At 40.1% G+C, this 14,463-nt stretch overlaps 1 long non-coding RNA gene across 1 annotated transcript; it reads left to right on the forward strand.

Moving 5' to 3' along the window:
- The first annotated feature begins 9,669 nt into the window (after positions 1 to 9,669).
- On the forward strand, positions 9,670 to 10,122 carry LOC147882259 (uncharacterized). The gene is made up of 2 exons (XR_015543923.1): positions 9,670 to 9,723; positions 9,829 to 10,122. It is a non-coding gene; the product is annotated as an uncharacterized LOC147882259 (long non-coding RNA).
- Positions 10,123 to 14,463: the final 4,341 nt, after the last annotated feature.

Consider the following 14,463-nt stretch of genomic DNA (forward strand, 5'->3'; position numbering starts at 1 on the left):
TGAGTTGCTTCAAAGACGGGTGACAATGCCCCTTATTGTAAATGTGGTTGGTTCAAGACATTTGATCTAGTAAAGGGAGCTTCACATGTTCATCTAGACACACTCATCCACTTCCTATCGATCACTCTGCTTCATACTGCATACAAGATTCTCGCCAAGGTCTTGAGTTTGCAGTTACAGCCCCAAGCAAAACTAAATCCATTTGAAGTTTTCCTATGAAGTTTTCCTAGAGGAGGGTCTTCCCATGTAGGCCTTAGGATCCATGCCCTCCTCTTCTCCTGGGTGCTCTTAGATAGCCTCGAAGTGCTCGTCTCTCTCCTCATTCCTGGCTTGGAACACTGCTCCATGTGACAAGCACCGACTCTCTCGAAGAACCTTGCCCACACATCTCGAGTGGAGGTGATGGTAGCATTACTCACCTTGAAGAACGTCTCGGGAGTACCCCAGGAGCACCCCCCAGACCCTCTTTGGAAGGAGGAGGAGGAACCCCAATCACTACCTATGGGGACGTCCTCATTAAATGTCACCCCCCCTTCTTCAAAAGCTGGTCTAAGAGGGGTATGGGGGCATGACGATACGTCCTCTTAGAGGACAAACTCACTGTCCAATATAGCGCTCAAGTTTGGCTTAAAGTCTCCAAAATCCCAATCATTCTATAAAACATAAAAGAGAGGAGCTCATGAGTGAAGATGTGAATGATTATGAGGATTTCTAGTGGAGGAGAGGGGGCCCCTTCACGCATATTTATAAGGGTAAGGATAGATTTTAGATTCTCATCCTCTATGGGTTTTTTTTTTTGGGGCAGAAAAGTAATTTGATTTTATTGCTTTATAACAAGTAATACATCAAAAAGATATCACCAAAGCTGACTGTTGTGACAATAACAGCATTTACATCCTGAAGAACAACAAAAGTAACAACTTCCAACAAAGTCCAGAGTGACTTTTCAAAGATGAAAGGAAAAGCTAAAAGTTCTTCTTTGAAATCTTAGGCAGCAACAATAGAGGTATCTATGGAATGTCCATCAGTAGCAGTAGTATCTGTAGAGAATCCTTGTGCAACAGCAAGGCCCTGAAAAGGGTCAATAGACATAGAGGACAGGTCTTGGCCTGACATAGGAAGAACCTGGGTGAGATCAGTAAGGGTAAGAGAGAGCTGAGCTGAGAATCCAAAACCAAGGAGCTATGTGCTGGCTCCAGGAGAGGCATCATGACGCTGTTTTAATGAGTCCACAGCCACAGAGGGGGATTTGGTGGAGAGGCAACCCACAGTAGAGTGGAAGGGACTAGCATCAGCACTAGAAGAGAGAGCTTTGCTTGATGAGGCATGCAGATGCTGAGGAGCTGAGCCTAGGGAAGAGGATAAGGGAGTCCCAATTGTTGCATATTTTCTTTGTAGGAAGGGGGGTAATTTGGCATGATCATCTGAAATAAAACAAGAGCATTTGTGTTTGGAGATATCTGCACTTAACCTCTGGTGTTCAAGGTTGTATGCACTAATAAAGAAGTCAAGTCTCCTTTTCCATGCAGCAAACATAGCATCAGGACAAATGTCTTTTTGATTAAATTGAAAATTATTTCTAGAGACCCAGATGAACCAAAGAGCATGGGCCCTGGTGAGAAACCAAGGCTCATGCCTTATTTTACAAGCATCTCCTAGCAAAATAGCTTTCCAGTTAACAGGTTCCCCACACTCCATCTGAATGAGTTTCCAAACTTTTCTAGCATGAGGGCAAGCAACACAAAGATGGAAGACATCTCAACGAGTTTAAGCATCTCATACACTTGCCATCCCCTTTACCAATGCCGAGTCCTCTTGATTTAGACCATACTGCCTTATGTAGAATTAGCCAAGCATGAGAGGACAGTTTCTCAAGCACACTTCTAATCCAAATTCTATGGAATGTAAGGTACCATTTGGATCTGTCATCATTTAGTTTCCACCTAATGTTGAGAGTTCTAAATAGATCCTGCATATCAGCAGTGGGAGTTGGGATAGGTAATAAAGAGGAGCAGCCCACCAAGCTAAACTCCTTGTGTATGCATAGTATTGAGCCTCCCTCCCAACTCAGATCTCCTTGCCATAATTCCAGTCTTCCCATAATCAGTCTCTGATGTTGATTAGTTAAGGAGAACTCTCTTCTGATTTCAAGCCAGGATTTCCATCTGATATGCTCTCTATTCCAAAGCTGACCCCAAGATTGAAGACCTTTCTTAAATAAGCTGGCTGCAACTATGAACTGCTCATCTGGCAAAGTTGCATATCTAACTATTGATGACACCCAAATAGAATCAATAGCCATAAAGGTGCCTTTGCCAAAGAAAAGGAGATAAGCTTTTATCTCTTCAAAGGCCCCCTAGATAGACTTCCATAGGGGACTTCCCTTAGATTTACAGGGTTTAGGTTTAAACAGAGCAGAGATAAAAGGATAATTTTTCTAGTTAGGTGCCCTGCAAGGTCTAATATATCTCATGTTTCTCAATAGTAGCTGTGACCAATCCTCCTTTGGATGAAGAGCAGCTTTGATAATCCACGTGGCAGAAAGTTTTTTGGCAGTAGAGGAAATGTCAATCACCCCTAGACCCCCTTCTTCTTTGGGTTTGATATAGTATTCCCATCTTACCTTGGAGATTTTGTTAGAACCTCACCATAAAAAGGATCTACATAGTCTGATGAATCTATCTAAACCAGTTTTGGATGAAGACTAAAAGAGAGATAGAAAATAACAATAGGATAGAGGCAATGGTTGAGGACCAATTTCCTACCAACCAGGTTGGCTTGAAAGCTTCTCCATTTGTCTAGCTTTTTCTAGAATCTATCTATTACCTAGTCCCACCTCTATTTCATTGTGACATCAAACCCCATTGGGATCCCCAAAAGTCTGAAAATTGTCCCTTTTTGTATCTTAATGCAACCTAGCTGTTCTGATCTTTCCCACTGAGAGCATCATAGCCTATTTTGGAGTGGTTAACACGTGAGCCTGAGGCTTGATAGAAAACCTCCAGGCAGTCCATGCAGTCCATGACACACCTAACATCTTGATCAGTGTTCCTAGGAGTCAAAGTAGTGTCATCAGCAAACTATTGGCATACTAGTTGTTTACCATTGCTCAATTCTATCCCCTTCAAAGATCCCTCTTGTATTTGACTTTTGAGAAGCCAACCTAGAGAATCTGCAACTATGGCAAATAGCAAAGGAGCTAAAGGGCAGCCTTGTCTGATTGATCTCTTAAGAAAGAAGGGGTCACTCATGATACCATTTACATTGACCCTAGCTGTAGCATTAGTGAGCAGAAGCTTGACACTAGAAACAAAAAATGGACCCATTCCCATGTCCTGCAAAGATTGGATTATAAAGTCTTTATCAAGAAAACAAATATCCTGCTTGGTTTCCTTAGCATACTCACATCCTTCCCAAATATTGATGGTTGCTTCCGAAAGGTGAAGTCCTTTAATAAAACCCTTTTCTGAGACACAATCCAATCCTTCATTTTGCCTTGAATCCTTAGGGCTAAAGCTTTGGCAAATATTTTGTAGCTGCATTTTAACATTGTAAGAGGTCTCCAATTTTTTACCTCATCCTTAGGGCCCTCCTTAGGAATCAGTTTTATAATGCCTCCATTAATGTGAAGAGGAAGAAAGCCTTTCATAACACTGTCCTGCCATAGCAGTAAAAGGTATGGTCTAATTAGCTCCCAGAAACATTTGTAGAACTCCATGGGTGTACCGTCTTCACTTGGAGTCTTCCCATCTACCATGACAGCCACAACTTCTTTCAACTCCTCTAGACTGAATGGTCTCTCTAGGTAAGGGAGGTCAAAAGACTTAACAACTTTATCCCTTATTATTTGACAGAGCTGCCTTGCTCTTTGAGTATCCTCATTTAGAGAACAAGTGTTGGAGCCTAGGGCACCAACTCCCTTTAGTAAGAAAACCTATCAAAATATTGAGTATGAGATGAATTTAACAATATGCTATGCATAAAAAATATTCAAATTAACATAGTGGTGTTCTACACTAAAAGAGCTTCAAATATGTCTTTAAACCTTGAAATTCGGGTAACACATGAAGAAGGTACATTCATTTGAAAGGAGATGGGTTTTCATATTTTAGTATATTTTTTGTTTTACCCCCCTCATCCAAAAGACCCCCCCCCTAGGGCCTCACATATTATGAAAAATATGTACAAATCTTAAAATCTTGCACATTTTTCAAGGTATATACCTTCTATTTTGTGGGAGGGGCGACATGAAATTTTCATATTTTTCCCTTGCATATTTGAAGCTTTTCAAGGAAATATATGAATATTATTTATGGACCTTGTCCCCTCCTACCCTGGATTTTGGATGACGGTAGTAACATATTACATATTGAGTTGGTGTCCCAGTTGTTAGAGAGTAGATCCTTGAAGTGGTTCTGGATGTATTCAATATTCTCCTCAGAGTTATTTAGGTGGGGGCCATTTGGTCTTTTGAAGAGGGGAATCTCCTCTTAACACCTTTTCCTCCTAATTATTCTAAAGGTTTCCTTAGTGGGCCTGTCAATCTTTCTAGCCCACCAGTCTCTATAATAAACTTTGTAGTCATTTAGTCTAAGCTATTCTTGTTTTGGAGCTCTTTTTTTGCCTTGTTTAGGTCTGCATGGACCTCTTCATCCCCTTCTCTGGCTTTTTGTTCTAAAGTGCAGATATGATGTTGAATGCCATCCATCCTTTGAGCTCTGATCTGTGCCCTTTTCTTTATGGCCGCTCTTAAAATATTCTGAATATCCTTGACAGCTAGTTCCCAAGCATGTAACATGTCAAAGCTAAGTGGAATGTGCAACTCCTCTGAAGAAAAGGCATCCAGAACTGAGGCTAGTTGATGTAGTTATGGAAAAAGAATCGGTAGGTTGTCACATACGAGAGTGTCGCCAAACCAAAAGAACTGAAAGGAATGTCAGAGGTGTGCTGCAATAGAGTAATCTCTGTCATATGATGTGGGGTCGAAGAAGATCGCATTGTCGATGTGGACAAAGTGATCCAGGGGCCGAAGGTGCAAGTATGATACGTTGCTCTGCTGATGAAGAGGCCCATAGAGCTAACAAGGTATGACAACTATCAAACTATATGCTCAACAGTCATGAGTTGAAGGTGATCTGATGTGTGCATAGCTAAACATCCATCGGCATGGGATGTAGCATCTGTCGTAGGCCCAATAGTATAAAGGCCTAGAAGAGAGCTACAGAAGAGGCTAAGGCACAGGTTGCTCGAGAGGCAATGGAATGGGTATCTTGGGAGGAGAATCAACCAGTAGAGGATCGATTCATATGTGAGACTGAGCAGAAGCAAATTGTGGAACTATAGGAGCAAGAAAGGGCTTGGATCTTTCAAGGAGGAGCCCATTGAATTGCAACCCAAAGATTGACCACTAGTAACAACCTTGCCAAGGACCCAACAATAGACAATGCTCATAGAAAATCAAGCTAAAAGAGGTCAAGTACAAACACATGAAGTCATCTCCCCCCTCTCCTGGTCCATTTCGCTCAACAAAGAGCAAGCATAGAAGCGAGTAATTAGACTTGGGAGGTGATAGCAAACCATCAAACCTCATGTTGGCCATACTTTCCTTGATCCAGAACCAACAGTATTTGCTGACATGGGCCTCAACATGGGCAAAGACATTTACTATCAGATGCATCGCATCTTAGTGCACAAGACCATTAGTAACTACAAAATGCCTTGTGAATGCTGTAACCCTTTCATTCCTTGATAGCAATACAACATCCAATGCCAATTCCATGAGCAGCAAAGGGAAATCCAAGCCCTGAGGACATGGATTGAAGTAGAGGTAGGGCCAATTTTGAACTATGTAATCAACATTTTAGGGACTCAATGGAAGTCGAAGATGAAAGTTTTGACCAAAGGGTGAAGCAAATGAATTGAGCTCCTGACTAAGAAGCAAATGGATGAATGACTTGCCAAAGTTGGGGAGCAGCCTGCACCCCACTTTTAATTTCTATACCAAATGCCCGATTCCCCATAGATTGTCCTAGAAGACAAGCTAGGTGGCACTACACAATAAGGTGAGGCATTGAAGGACCTCGGTTGTCAGAGTGCTATGCTTGTCTTGTAAATAGAGTAGAGGAAGAGAAAAATGTAGAACATGAAGAATAGATTCAACTGGTTGGATTGAGGAAGAGATAGATGACAACGTACAAAGGCTATGAAGGTAAAAGATGTCAAAATTCTCTGACATAGTGTAATGGCATCTACCCCCATCTAACAGCAAGGTGCAAACCATTGTAAATGCAGTAGGTAGTATCCACTATGAAAGCTAAAGGGAAGGTTGTGTATATAAGGTTCTAGAGTTCTAGGAGTTATGGTCGTTCCTCTTACCAAGGCATGATCGCTTTGTATACAACTTCCATTAATAGAACAAGCTTAATTCAATTTGTATGAACTACTTTCCTTTGTCTTTTTGTTCATCATTGGATTCTCTATTGTATAGTTTCCCCCCCTATGCTCCTTCAGTATAGCTAGAATCAAAGCATTGGAATCCTTGCAGTAGCCATTTGATCAATGATTGGCATTGCTTGATTGCAAGCTATGATGAAGGTTGATACATTTGATATACGTGTGCAGGCCATAACCAAAGAGATTCCAAGTGCAAATTGTCAAAAATCAAGATAGTGGAGATTTTTTACATCTGGGGAAAGGGCCCAATCAAAGTTGAAAATGTTTATGAAGGAGAACATCAAAGGGAGTGATAGCAGAGGAAAAAACGTAATGTTGCACGACAGTTGAGGGAAGTAGAAGACACCTTGCCTCAACCCACACCTAGGAAATACACCAGTTTGTACATTTTTAAAGTACAGGAGTAGAGGTCATTTGAGTAGAATTGATATAGGAACTTTTAGATCAAGGGTAAAGGAGAAGAGGTTGATTAGTGGAAGCAAAGGCATCACTCAGATCTATGAGTTCAATCTTCAAAGAGGAATCTATGAAAAAAATTGCTCTCATACAGATTCGAAGGAGCCTTTAGGTCCACACAATGCATTTGCAACCTCAATATAGGGCACATTTCATCCTTAGCTATTGTTTCGTACATGTCCAACTGCAAACATGCAACCCTCTTGGGCTCTTTGATCTAAGCACTCCACTTTCACCAAGTATGGCAATATGGTTGTTCTCCCTTAGGAGTGCCCATGGAATATTGCTTTGTTTTTCTTGGTCCTCATAGCCAGTACTTGGGTTACCAAATTTCTCCAACATTTAAATGTATAAACTCACACACATACTCTCTCTCTCTCTCTCTCTCTCTCTCTCTCTCTCTCTCTCTCTATCACCATACATGTCATACATACATACATACATTTAGTATATATTCTTTTGTTTATGTGTGTGTGTGTGTGCACACCCCCCCTTAGAATATATATACACATGTACACACATGTAAACACAAACATTCACATGACACATTCACTTATACATGTCAAAAGAATCAACAAACACTTGTTATATTTAAAGAGATATTTATGTTGAGATTTATCAAAATACTTAAAATATGATTCCTTGTAGGATCCCATCCTTGATTGTTGATGGGAAAGGTCCATAGCCCATTGTAGATGGGTCATTGTACTCATACATACTTATATATAAACTCTTGAATGAAGGGTTGGTCTGAAAGTGTTTTTATCCCTCCCTTTGTGTAATGGCATAATCCTATTTTTTGGGTTTGTGTAATGGCATAATCCTATTTTTTGGGTTTACTTGACCAATTCCTCAAGCATGACCAAATTGACATCATGCATGACTAAATTAGCCATATCATGGATCCCGAAAACTATAGCCTCTTTCCCATTTAAGCATTTTTAATGTGAAAATTATTGTATTTTTCCAACCTTACAGTTGACCAAACTTTGGATGATACCCTTTCTAGTAAATAGCTAGAATTTACAATGATTTAAAGCATTTGTTTGCATCCCATCTCCCCATAATCATATATTTCCTTTGTATATGCAAACATCTACTCTAGGATAAAGTCCTATGTGTGTTTGTCTTTGTGTTTCTTTCAAAAAACCATCCAATTTGTCGATTAGCTATCTATATTTCTTGATACTCAATTCCAGCTCATAATCCATGTTTTCCTTTGTGTGAGTGTCCTCATATGTTGTCTCACAAATTCAAGCTAGATGGAGTTCATGGTGGCTATTACTTTTTGCCTTGTTGCCCTATGTTCCTCATTGAACCATTTATTGCATGGAAAGACATCCCTTAAAGGCTTCTTGTTGGGTTTTGAAGCACACTCATTTTTGTTGTACAGTAATGCTTTTGTCATGCACGTATAATTGGGTGTCTACCTATGCGATACATGAGGCAACCTATCAATTATTGGGTTGTAATCTAGGACCTCCTCTACGTGTCAAAAGTATTTGATGCTCTTGAATTCAATGGCCCAAGCCCCAAATAATGCTTGCTATCTATGGTCCATATTTTGATTCTAGATATTTATCAAGTATAAAGTTTCTTAACATGTAGAATCTAATATTTGAGATTAGCGAATAGTTCACAAGATTCGACTAATGTAAGTGCGGTGGCATGTGTGTTGCCTTGTCCCTTCCCATTGGTTAGTCTCATTGACTATAACCATCCATCTACTCCCACACATCCTAGTTAAGAGTGCTTCACCATTGTTGTTTATCATAGCTTGTCCATCTACATAAGATTTGTCCCATAGTATTCATTGGCATCTAGTCATCATTGGTCATGGCATCGAGCCATCATGAGTCAACATCTCCCCCATACATTGGCATCTAGACATCATGAGTAATGCATTATCTCCAACTAGTCTCCAACATCTTTGGACCCTCTTATTTGCCCGTTGGTTCTTACATTGCAATTTTCCATAACTATACCATCTCCCTCTTTCTTAAATGTTGCTACATCTATGATTTTTGACTCGAAAGGGCCTTTCATGTTAAGGACATAAACATGATGCTAATATTTAGCTTAAGGTCTCCACTAATGGGGAGGCTCAACCATTTGAAATTGGAGGAAAGACATGTCAACAAACCCTCCTAATTGGTGAAGAAAGGGGACCATCTCCCTTTCAAACCCGTCATTAATGGATTCGCCCATGGTATTCAAATATCATTCTTGTACATTGATGGTGGAGGTTGAGTCAAATATCCTCTAACACATAAGTTAGAGATGGAAGCGTCATGGTTTACAATGTTCAACTGCACACAATACCATGGTGACTTGGCATGGCTTCCTCTACTAAAGAGGGAAGACCTCTATTGTTGCCCTATTGAGTAGAAGGCTTTTGATATTGCTCCCAACCTCGAGGTCTAAAGAATAATGGAGGAATTACTCCTGAAAATCATTGAAACCATATGGTTGTTGTGTACAATGCAACATAAGAATGAAAAGAGGTTTTTCTTAAAAGCTTTCTTGATTGATATTGGAGTGAGACAATGCTACCCACTCCCTCCCTTTTGGTTGGTCTTATATGTAAACAAATTGGACAAAATGGTAACAAAATATGCTCAACAATTAAGGATTTATGAGCACTCGATTGGGTGGATAGATTTACACATACTTTGTAATGAACTTCTATCAACACAACGGGCTTATTATAATGTTTCTATCAACATGTTGGGTTTATTGTTCATCCTCTAGACCTTCATTGTTTTGCAGTTTCGGCATGGTTTGGGTGTCAGGACGAGTATTCTATTCCTTAAGGTCAGCACTTCTTCAACTCAGGACCTCCTGTATTACAACGCCTTTGCCATGCGCTCTTGACTGTAATACTTATATGTGTCTCGTAACGTTTGCTTTCCTCTATAGATATTACACAAGAGATCCTAAGAAGAGGCTTCAGGGAGTGTGGCACGTTCTTGGTTTGTTTGGTCTCCTCACAAGCACCATCATTTATGGATGCCGGATTGCCATGTAGTGGAACTTCTTTGGTGGTTGTCCAGACAACATTTTATCCAGCATTCAAGTCGGCTCTCACAGATTGTGAACTTTGGATAAAGAGGAATGAGTTGCTCAATTAGATCGATGATTTAAATCAATTAAAAACTTTTTTTGAAAAATAATAATTTTGAAATAACTTCGTATGTTTTCTGGATTGGTCAATCCCCTTGTACAGCACGGTTATTATATGTCATGAAATGCCACATTATGAAAAGGATATATTAAATGGAATTCTCGATCTTTGAGAGCAACATGTTGGCTACAAAGAAGCATATATTTTTAAAATCTAAATTATCTAACTCAAATAAATTATCTATGTAAATATTGTTTTTAATTAAGAGATATTTTATAAAGATATCAACTAATATTGAGGTACTCGTTGGAGATTAGTGCAGGCTAAACATGCTTGTTGAAATTATTAGTAGTCCTACACCCTGTAGTATGATTAAAGGGATGCTTTCTCTCTTTTCCTCTCTTTACTTCTCTCTTTTCTTCTCTCTTTTCCTTCTCTCCTTTCCTCTCTTTCCTTTAAGCCTCCCTTCTCTCTTTTCCTCGTGCATTTGCATATGCTTATGCTTATATGCTTATGCATGAGCTTATGTGCTTATATGCTTATGCATGAGCTTATGTGTTTATATGCTTATGCATGAGCATATGCTCATGCATATGCATAATCATATGCTTTCTCTCTTTTCCTCTCTTTACTTCTTTCTTTTTTCTTCTCTCTCTTCCTCTCTTTTCCTTCTCTCTTTAACTTATTGATGGGGACCTTAGGTAGGTTCCAACCCTCCTCCTGTAATTGGTTGTCTTCGAGGTTGGTAGGACCTTGGGCCTAGATTTGCCCATTTATCCAGAGGGTAGGATTCCCCCTTAACAAGGATGCAATCAGCATCTTGACCTTTGTGGAGAGGAAGGCTGCTAACCCGACAATATCACGTGGTTCCTGGGAGGTCTCCCTCCCCATTGATAGTGGCTTCTCAAAGCCGTAGAGATGAAACTATGATCAAACAACATCGCTCACACAACTTCTTATGCTCCGCATAGCGGGATGAGTACTTCTATAGTAGTGATATGTTGACTATAGGGAGGGGAAGTGGGTAGTGATACCCTTGTCTAGGGGGGCAGCATCTATGATAATCACAAGACTAAGATTCTTACTTGTACCATTTTGAATTGTAATGGACCTTATGGTCAAAGCCAATGAACTTTTTGAAGTCATACATAGGATGAGACATTGTATTCTACATGGGGGATCAAGCAGTGTCGGAGTTCTATGTTGATCATTTGTCACTAGGATTGATCATTATGGAGTGGTGCAACCCACATCCAGCTAAATTCCTTTGGATTGAAATCAGCAACACATCTACATAGGATACCTTCATGATCCAAAAGCAGTAGGAGGGATCCTTGCATGTTGCCCAAAAGGAGTAGGAGGGATCCTTGTATGCTGCCCTATATCTTGGATTTCTTGAGTTGTAGGGGAATTCTCCTTCTTGGAGACTTAAATGTACGGGCCATAGATCACCATGTACCAATCATTTCTTTCCATCACGGCTCGTTTCTATTGCCTGACATTGATTTAGATGAGTCAAGTATCTCTCAAGTTTTCATGTACTAAGTTTTCATGTACTAATGATCCTCAATCACCTCATCTGGGCACAATTGTCTTCATGGACATGGGTCGAATGCATGATCTAATTATCTACAATGGTCTAGAGAGATGGCCTTCTTCTAGTGGGTGGACTTGTTTCCCACATGGAGGAGGGTCCAATGTAGTTGATTACCTCATGGGGTCCCTCACCTTTTCTTCTCATATCATAGACTTCTCCATCTCACTGCCCCCACTTAGAGCTAGCCATACCAATTTATTTCTTAATTAATCCATCCCACTCCTACCACCTCACATACACCACTTATCATGAGAGTCACTTTGATTGCAAAGTAGCACACATCTATGTTGCATGCCTATCTATTATGCTTTGCTGATCTCAATGATATCCCCCTACTAGTGGATAGATCCACCCTTATCACCTTCTCCCTCCATGATGTTTCCTTCTAGTCCTTTTTGCATACCACCAAATTCACCCACCTACCACGCATTTGATTAGTCCCTTATAATATAGGGTACAATGATGAGTGTAAGGAGTTGTATTGTAAATTTGAGACTAAGCATCACATTCATATAGAGACAGAGAGTATCCTCCTATGGTTCGTCAAAAGAAGAGGGACTTCATCCATCTAAATGAGGAATAATTACTGAACATTCACTTTAGCAATAACTCCAAGGATTTTCAATGATGTTTCTTGATTGGAGGTCCACATCTCCTCTCACAAAGCTAATTATCTAACACATTTATGCACACACCCTTTATTACATCCCCAACCAACGAACACCAGACCACCCATAGTCATCCCACCCTCTAGCTCATACTCACTCTTCATCATTGGTGATATTAAACATGAAACCCTCAAGCTACACAATGGTTGATAAAAAGATCATGAGGGGCTATGCATCAAATACATTGCACATGGCCTTAGTACCTCACATTGTAAAGAGTGTATAGAGTAGAAGATTACAATGTGGTATTATCGTAGCTTGGTTGATTGATGAAGGCAAACACATGTTCTTTGACATGTAGACATGTTGCACTATTGCAAGCCACCCTTTCTTCTCAAGATTAAATTTCAAGATGTAGCCTTCACTCATGCAAAACATCCCATCATGATTAGCCAATCATTCCAGTTGTAGGTACAAAAAATCCACTCACCAAATGTAGTTTTGGTGTTGTGGAACGTACAACTAGCTAGGACATTACACAATCATGTGGAGATGTTCCTCATCATGCTCGCAAAACAATGAATTAGTAAATAACCGATGGATGAAGATTTTGAGGTGTCAATGGAGTAGTATAGCTAAGGGGGAGCAAACAATAGAATTAAGCTACAATATAGGAGGAGAGAGTCCAAAATAGTATGAATAAATCCTCAATACCTGAAGGGGACACATAGTGAGTGAGAGGGTGGGTTATAAGGGTGAAACAGTAGAAACAAGAGAGGGATACAGAAAGAGGAGGGGGGTGGAGCCAAAGGGCATACATGGAGGAAGAGGGGGTAGCTGAGTAGGAGTAGGAGGTGTTGCAGGCTACTATACGTCCAAACCAAAAAATGGACAAAGGAACTATCGGCCCAATCTTGCTCACAATGGTAGGTAGGTGGAGTGGGTGGCCTTAGTGTAAGAAGGTGGGGCAATTAGTGGATTGGGGAGAGTTAAGCATGGGTAAAGGGGGAAAGATGGGTTGGGTGGCTTGAGTGTAAGTGGGTGGAGTAGATAGGTGGATTGGGGAGGGTTAAGCATGGGTAAAGGGGGAAATATGGGTTGGGTGACATCATTGTAAGAGGAGGAGCCAATGGGAAATTTCCTCATGAATGCCTATGTGCCACACCTCACCATGGTATTGGCCCATAGAAAGGAGCACTCCTATTTATCAACATCAAATCCGTACCTAATTTATAAATATTAAAAAGCACCAACTTGGGACCATTTTGAAACCTCAAACGTCCTCTAATGGTTTATCAAGCATTTTGATTGTCTTGGTTTGTTGGCCTTATGAAAAGGTAAAGTTGCCCTTGGTTTGTTGGCCTTATCCCATCTTAGCCACACCTTACTAACTTCTATGCATTGTAAGATAGGATTCACCTTTATCCAGCATGACAAGACAATCAAAAGGTGGGCAAAGTGGGTCTTTGAGGCCTTTAGATTCTCATGGGTGCTATGCTATTGAAAATTGCAAGGTCTATAGTTTCCTTGTAATAAAGGTCACCAGTCTCATGCTAAGGAGATCTATGTCCTATATTATAATTTCTAAATCATATGTAGCATTAAGAGTCCAAAAAATGTATGGATAGTCACTCTCTAATATTGCACTCATGTGCTAACATTTTCTTGCATTGTCCATGACAACTTCAACTACATTCTAAGACCCTCACATCCTCTACTACCTTTGATGTCCTCTTGATATGGTTGTAAATGTTGTCACATGTGAGAGTCATTTGATTAATTAATGGATGTAAGAAAACATAGTGTCCACACAATATGCTACATGGATATTAATGATAGGCATCTTCTCATATTTGACCTCATATCATATAGAATAGAGCATCCATATTCAGCCCACGATGCCTCAATAGTTTGTATCTCTCTTTTTCAACTTCCTATGCCTCTACTTTCAAAATTTAGTGCCTAATGTCTCTAAATATGGAGGCCTAAATAAAGATCTTTCTTCTACCTTTAGCTCACCTTTAGCTCTACCTTTGCTCCACTGCCATTACTTGCACAAACTCCACAGAGGCTAGATTATAAGAAAGGTTAAGGAAGGGTTGCACTCAATAAATGAAGAAACACATCCTATGATCAAATGCAAGCAAAGATGTGCAACAAGTGGTTCATAGTGGTTCAAGCCTAGGTGGTACCTTGAATGAATTTGGAAACCTTGATTGCTTCAC

This window comes from Dipteris shenzhenensis, chromosome 30 (genome assembly GCF_047967505.1).
Source record: "Dipteris shenzhenensis isolate YYH24624 ecotype China chromosome 30, Dip_SZ_1.0, whole genome shotgun sequence".
Taxonomy (NCBI): Eukaryota; Viridiplantae; Streptophyta; class Polypodiopsida; order Gleicheniales; family Dipteridaceae; genus Dipteris; species Dipteris shenzhenensis.